Genomic DNA, 7,614 nt, shown 5'->3' on the forward strand with positions numbered 1-7,614 from the left:
GCAGTGAGCCATAATTGTGCCATTGTACTCCAGCCTGGGTGACAGAGGGAGACCCTGTCTCAAAATAACAAAATAAAATATTTTTTAAAATTGAAAAAAGAGAATATTCAAAATTTATAAAGAACTCATACAACTCAATAGTAGAAAAACAAACTAAAAAACCAACTAAAAAACAGGCAAAGGACCTGAATAGACATTTCTGCAAAGAAGACATAAAAATGACCAACAGTGTATGAAAAGGCACTGAACATCATCAATCACTAGGAAAATGCAAACCAAAACCATTATGAGGTGTTACCTCACACCCGTTAGCACAGCTGTTACCCAAAAGTCAAAAGACATTAGGAGTTGGAGAGAAGGGAACTCTACACTGTTGGTGGGAATGTAGATGGGCGTAGTCATTGAGGAAAACAGTATGGAGGTGCCTAAAGAACTTTAAAATAGGATTATCATATGATGCAGCAATCTCTCTTCAGGGCATCTACCCAAAGGAAATGAAATCACCATCTTGGGAAGACAGTTGCAGTCCTGTGTTAATTGCAAATTCTTCACAATAGCTGGGGTGTGGAAACAACAGAAGTGTCTGTTGACAAATGGCTGGAGTTGCAGATCACCATTTTACGGACAGAAACCTTGAGGTCAGGGGATCCAAAGTGGCTCCGGCCAGAGGTCGTGGCGCTTGCGAAGGCGAGGTCATGAGTTCAAGGCTAACCTGAGCAACCTTATAAGCTCAAACTGATTAGCAAAAAAAAAAGAAACCTTGAGGTCAGATGTTAGGGCATCCTCTGCCAACACCCGCTGTGTCTGTATCCTGCTTTCTTCAGGGCTAACCCAGGAGCAAAACTGGCATCTCTTCGATTTCACTCATGCACCAAAGCACCAGTGAACAAGCAGCTTTTACAGAGAATTTATGGAGATGACAGAAAAGATCATTTTAATCACTTTAATCACTTCCCTGTAAGTGAACTATACTTGTAAAAAAATCTCATTTAACATAACTTCCCTCCTCATCCTTTTTCCCATATAGGTAACTAAGTTCCCACTTCACCTCCAAACCATTTTTAGTTTATTTTTATTTTCCAAACATATTCTGTTCATGTACATACCTTTTTTATTAGCCTTTGTATGTACAGCAACCTACCACCTTGATTTCCTTTTCTTTTATTACTTAAGGCAATTTCTCTGTCTCTTCATACTTGCTCACTCCATTAATATTAGGGCTCAGCAAAATAAAAGATCCTGAGACGAACAGGATTGTAAGGCATGATCCATGTCAACAAGAGCTTGGTATTTTTTTTTTAAATTATTTTTAATTGATAAATGAAAATTATATGTAATTGTGTACAAGATCTTTGAAATATATACATGTGGAATAGCTAAAATGAATTAATTAACATATGCATTACTTGACATATTTATCATTTTTCTCTGTGGCGAGAACAGAAAAATTTACTCTCTTAGCAATTTTGAATACAATACATTCTAATTAACCATAGTCACCATACAATAGATCCCTGGAACTTATTCCTTCTATCTTACTGAAATCTTGTATCCTTGGACCAACATCTCCCCAAACCTCTGCCCCTGTGCCCCACCCACCACCTCACTAAGCTCGGGGTAGTCACCATGTACCTTCTACTTCTATGAGTTCAAATTTTTAATGTTCCACAAATAAGTGAGATCATGTGGTATTTGCCTTTCTGTGCCTGGCTTATTTCACGTAATAGAACGTCCTCCACGTTCATCCATGTCTTCCCAAATGACAGGATTTCCTTCTTCTTTTGTGAATGAATACTACTCCATTTTGAGTGTATGCACCACATTTTCTTTATTCATTCCCCCATCGCAGGACTCTTAGATTGATTCCGAATCGTGGCTGTTGTGAATAAAGCTGCGGCAAACATGGGTGTGCTCTTTGACATACTGATTTCATTTCCTCTGGCTATATACCCAGTAATGAGATTGCTGGATCACATGGTATTCTGTTTTTAATATTTGGAGGCACTTCCATGCTGTTTTCCATAACAGATATTCTAATTTAAGTGAATGTAAATTAGGAATTTTGTGTTTCTTATCCATCTTTGTATCTCCAGTGTCTGGCACCCAGCAGTTAGTCAATCTTTAGTTGTGGAAAGGGAACAAAAAGAATTGGTGACTTTCTATCATGACCACCTTTGGGATTTTTCTCCCTCTATCAAGTGAGTTATTAAAGCATTTCTTTCAAATGTATATGATACTTTATCCCCAAGAAAAGTTCTGGGAAATGCAATTTCCTCATCTTTCTACAGAACCTTAAATAAGACAAGAGGAGTGTGGGTCAGGATTGTGTGGGAGGGAAAGGTTTTAATGGAAGCTTAGGGACCTATGTTAACAATTGTGAAATGATTTAAACTTGCAGTTTGAAAGCATTCTGGCGATTGTTAACAGCCATCAGATTAGTTAACATTATTTCTTATCTCAACTATTTCAACAGCCTCGTATCTTGTCTTCCCACCGTTAATTTTTTTCCTACCTCCTTTCACTCCACACATCACTTCCTCAAACATAACTCATTAAAAAAAAAAAAAAAAAAGATTGTGTCACTTGCTAGTTTGAAGACCTTGACTGGCTACTCATTGTTCACAACATTAAATAAAAAAGCCTTGAGCAAGGCATCGATCGCCCCTCCTAGCAGGTTTTCAAACCTTAATGAAGACAGTGTTTCAAACTCTTTCTTCCAGCTCTCCTCCCTTCTCTCTGTTCTGTGCACTGTATATAGTATCTTTCTTCATAGCACATGTTTTCATTGCTATTGTGTAAATTGCCTTCAAGTGTTTTGGTGGAGTGATAGGTGCAAACAAATTAAATCTTCATAATGACTGTTGTGTCTGTTTAGACTCATCAGCTGGGATGGGCATGGGCTAGTCATTCATTAGCAGGGTAATAATATTGTTGTACTGGTCATGAACTACTTTAATAGGGTTAAGGAATCAGCCAAGGAATCTCTCTTGTCATATCTGAAATAATTCCATCATCCAAGATTAGTGAATTTGTGTTTAAAGTCTGCTTGGTATTTTTTTTTTTTTCTTGAGATGGATCCTGCTCTGTGCCCAGGCTGGAGTGCAGTGGCACGATCTCAGCTTACTGCAACCTCCGCCTCCCAGGTTCAAGCAATTTTCTGCCTCAGCTTCCCAAGTAGCTGGGATTACAGGCACCTGCTACCATACTTGGCTGATTTTTGTATTTTTAATAGAGACGGGGTTTTACTATATTGGCCAGGCTGGTCTTGAACTCCTGACCTCATGATCCATCCGCCTCAGCCTCCCAAAGTGCTGGGATTACAGGCGTGAGCCACCACACCCGTCCTGCTCAGTATATTCTTACACACAAATGGCTATATTTCTCATATTTCTCACCCCTCAATTTGCAAATATAGTGAGGTAGATAAGTCACTGCTCCCAGAGAATTACAGGAACAAATAGAGGAAAAAAAAAAAAAAAAAAAAGCGAAAGAAGGGGAAATGAGAATAACAAATCAGAGATCATTTAAAGAGCATGATTCAAGACTGTCTAGTTCAAACTCCCATTTGAGGCAGGAACTCCCTCTGCAATATGTCTGCCAGGTTGTCCCAGCTTTTCCTGATTAGTTTAAGGGGTAGGAAAGCAGATTAATCTTCACTGTATTAATAATAATAATAATAATAATAAAACTCTTGTCTCTGGCCATACCACCCTGAACACACCCGACCTCATCTGATCCTGGAAGCTAAGCAGGGTTGGGCCTCGTTAGTACTTGGATGGGAGACCTCCTGGAAATACCGGGTGCTGTAGGCTTTTCTTTTAATTATTAAACAAACAAACAAAAAACTCTTTCTAATTATTTCACTGCATTAAAGCTCTAGTAGTTGATATTGTTTTAATCCTCTCCACTCTTTGACCCCCAAAGATCCCTTTTCATCCTGAGCTGAAATCTTTGAAGGATTCCATCCACATGGAACTTGGTGTTTTTGTTACCCTCTGGTACCCCAGGGCAAAGGTCTGAATCCTCTTCTGAATGATGTCATAGTTCCTTGAAGAGCTCTCATGCCTTTCTCTGCCTCTCTGGCATCATGGGGTCTCTTCAGGTGAACATCCTGCACCATCCATCATTCTTTACAAAACCTAAGTTCCACAGCCACATTTCCCTAAATGGCTTCCTTTGAACCTCTCTAGCTGGTAAGTTTTCTCTTTAAAATATGGTATCCATACTAATAAGAATGTAAATGAGAACAAGAGGTCATTTAAAATGATATAATTGGCAAATGTTTTTAACCAGTAATTCTCAGTACTTGGGAGAGTGAGGTGAGACATGTTCGACCTTTCTTCAATGTAATTGGTGTCTCAAGAATGTTACAAGTACTATTACTATTTCACCTATTTCCTTATAGGAATCCATTCTTAGCAAATAATAATTGTGGGATCAAAGATTTTTTTTATAATTATTTTTTTTACATTATTTTACTTAAAAACACCATTCTAAACTGCTTTCTTAAGGTATAATTGGTATGCAATAAACTGCACATATTTAAAGTGTACAACTTGATAATTTTCTTTTTTTTATTGTGGCTAAACGTACAGAACATAAAATTTACCTACTTGATAAATTTTGACCTAGGTACCACTTTGGAAACCCTCTTTTTTGCTCCTTCCTCCCATCCTGCTCTAGACAACCACTGATCTACTTTCTGTCACTGTATTAATTTTCTTTCTTTTTTTTTTTTTTTTGAGAAAGAGTCTTGCTCTGTTGCCCAGACTGGAGTGCAGTGGCATGATCTTGGCTCACTGCAACCTCTGCCTCCTGGGTTCAAGTGATTTTCCTGCCTCAACCTCTTGAATAGCTGGGATTACAGGCACACACCACCACACCCAGTTAATTTTTGTATTCTCAGTAGAGACAGGGTTTTGCCATGTTGGTCAGGCTAGTCTTGAACTCCTGACCTCAAGTGGTCCACCCACCTCAGCCTCCCAAAATGCTGGGATTATACGTGTGAGCCACTGCACTCAGCCTCATTTTTATTTTCTAGAAATGTATATAAATACAATCATATAGACTGTGTTTGTTTTTGGTGTGACTTACAATGCTCATAAATCCTTCTCAGACATATGATTCTAGGTTATGAAAGACCAGGAAAGTCTGAACAACTGTTTCAGATTGAAGAACACTATAGAAACACGACAAATGTACATCTAACCTTGTGTCAGGTCCTGACCTATGAAAGCTATTATTGGCACACTCAGTGAAATTTGAATGGGGGCATTTGGATTATATGATAATATTGTATTCATGTTAATTTTCTGGTCCGAATGGTTACACTGAGATTACGCAAAAGAGTACATTTGTTTTTAGAAAATGCACATTGGAGTATCAACAGATAACAGAGTATTATGTCAGCTACTCTCAAATAGTTTATGAAATACACACACATGTATATATATATTTATGCAGATATATATGAGAGTGGGAGTGCAAATTTGGTAGTAAAATGTTAACAATTGCGATATCTGCATTAAGGGCATATGGAAATTTTTGTTTTTTTTTTTGAGACGGAGTTTCGCTCTTGTTACCCAGGCTGGAGTGCAATGGCACAATCTCGGCTCACCGCAACCTCTGCCTCCTGGGTTCAAGCAATTCTCCTGTCTCAGCCTCCTGAATAGCTGGGATTACAGGCGCGTGCCACCATGCCCAGCTAATTTTTGTATTTTTAGTAGAGACAGGGTTTCACCTTGTTGACCAGGATGGTCTCGATCTCTTGACCTCGTGATCCACCAGCCTCGGCCTCCCAAAGTGCTGGGATTATAGGCGTGAGCCACTGTGCCTGGCCTCATATGGAAATTTTTTGTAGTGATCTTGCAATTTTTTAGTAAGTTTGAAATTATTTGAAAATTCAAACTTGCAAATTATAAAATGAATATACACTTATTGTAAAAATAAATCTAAACAGTATTCTGGTATATCTAGCGGTGAGTAGATATCATTGCCAGTATTAATCTCCTCAGATAAACTTAGAGATACATACATATCTATATGTATTGTAAATTTATTTTTTATTTTTATTTTTTGTTAGGTAAATAAGGTCTTGCCCTATCACCTGGCTGGAGTACACTGGCGCAGTCATGGTTCCCTGCAGTCTTGAACTCCCAGGTTCAAGTGATCCTCCTGCCTCAGCCTCATGAGTAGCTGGGACTACAAGTGTGTACCACCATGCCCAGCTAAGTTTTTTTTCTTGTAGGGATCAGGTCTTATTATGTTGCCCAGCTGGCCTTGAACTCATGGCCTCAAGTGATCCTCTCACCTTGGCCTCCCAAAGTGTTGGGATTATAGACATGGGCCACTGCACCTAACTTGATAACATTTTTATATAGTTATAAACACACATTTAAAATACCTGATATTCTGCTATTGGTTTTTTCTATTTAACAATATATTGTGAATGTCTTTTTCATATTGTTCCATATATATTTACTTCTCTTTTTTGTTTGTTTTTTTACTGGCAGGTTCTTACTCTGTTGCCCAGGCTGGAGTGCAGTGTTGTGAACATGGCTCACTGCAGCCTGGAACTGCTGGGCTCAAGTGATCCTCCCACCTCACCCTCCGTAGTATCTGGGACCACAGGCTCATAGTACTAAGCCCAGCTAATTTTTAAAGTTTTCTTGTAGAGACAGGTCTTGCCATGTTGCCCAGGCTGGTCTCAAACTCCTGGGCTCAACTGAGCCCCCTTTCTCAGCCTCCCAAAGTGCTGGGATTACAGGCATAAGCCACCAAACCTGGCATCATTTTTTAATGTATTCATTTCTGTACTTATTTTTATTTCTTCTTTTCTATTTCCTGTGAGTTTAATTTGCTGTTGTTTCATTACATTCTTAAGATGGAGGCTTCGATCATTGATTTTTTTCAGCCAGCCTTACATTTTCTAATATGTGTTTATCAATTTCCTTCTCAGCATAGCTTTCCTTGAATCCTGCAAGTTTTGATATGCTACCACTCAGCTCAAACATTTTCTCATTTCCATTGGGGTTGCGTTTTTACAATGGGTTAGGGTCAAAGAGAGAGAGAGAGTGTGTGTGTGTGTGTGTGTGTGTGTGTGTGTGTGTTTTAATTTCCAAAGTCATGTAGTTTATTTAGTTTTAGTTATCGATTTCTAGATTTATTCCATATGATCAGAAAATATATTCTGTATGATTTCGAATCCTTTGTAACTGTTAAAACTTATTTCATGGCCTGGCATGTGGTCAGTTTTGGCAAATGCTTCATGTGTACTTGAAAAACAACGTATTTTGTAGTTGTTTGGTATAGTTCTGTTTTATGTGTTCTATAATGTTGATTAGAACATTTGTTAATTGCACATTTACATTTTTCTACACTTTTAAAATTTGGTTTTGCTTACTTGCTCCATCTGTCACGGAAAGAGGTTATTAAGATATCCTACTATGATTGTGATGATTGTGGATTTGTGTCTCTATTCTTGTCTTTCTCTTCCTCCCTCCCTTCCTTCCTCCCTCCCTCCATGTCTCTCTCTCTCTCTCTTTTTCCTTCTTTCTTTTGTTTGTTTTATTTCCTTTTTTCCTTTTTAGACAGCATCTTATTCTGTTGCCCAGG

At 38.4% G+C, this 7,614-nt stretch overlaps 1 pseudogene; it reads left to right on the forward strand.

The window, feature by feature from the left end:
• The first annotated feature begins 3,693 nt into the window (after positions 1 to 3,693).
• Positions 3,694 to 3,812, forward strand: LOC118148264 (5S ribosomal RNA; annotated as a pseudogene).
• The last annotated feature ends 3,802 nt before the right edge of the window (positions 3,813 to 7,614 follow it).

This window comes from Callithrix jacchus, chromosome 15 (assembly GCF_049354715.1).
Source record: "Callithrix jacchus isolate 240 chromosome 15, calJac240_pri, whole genome shotgun sequence".
NCBI classification, from domain to species: domain Eukaryota; kingdom Metazoa; phylum Chordata; class Mammalia; order Primates; family Cebidae; genus Callithrix; species Callithrix jacchus.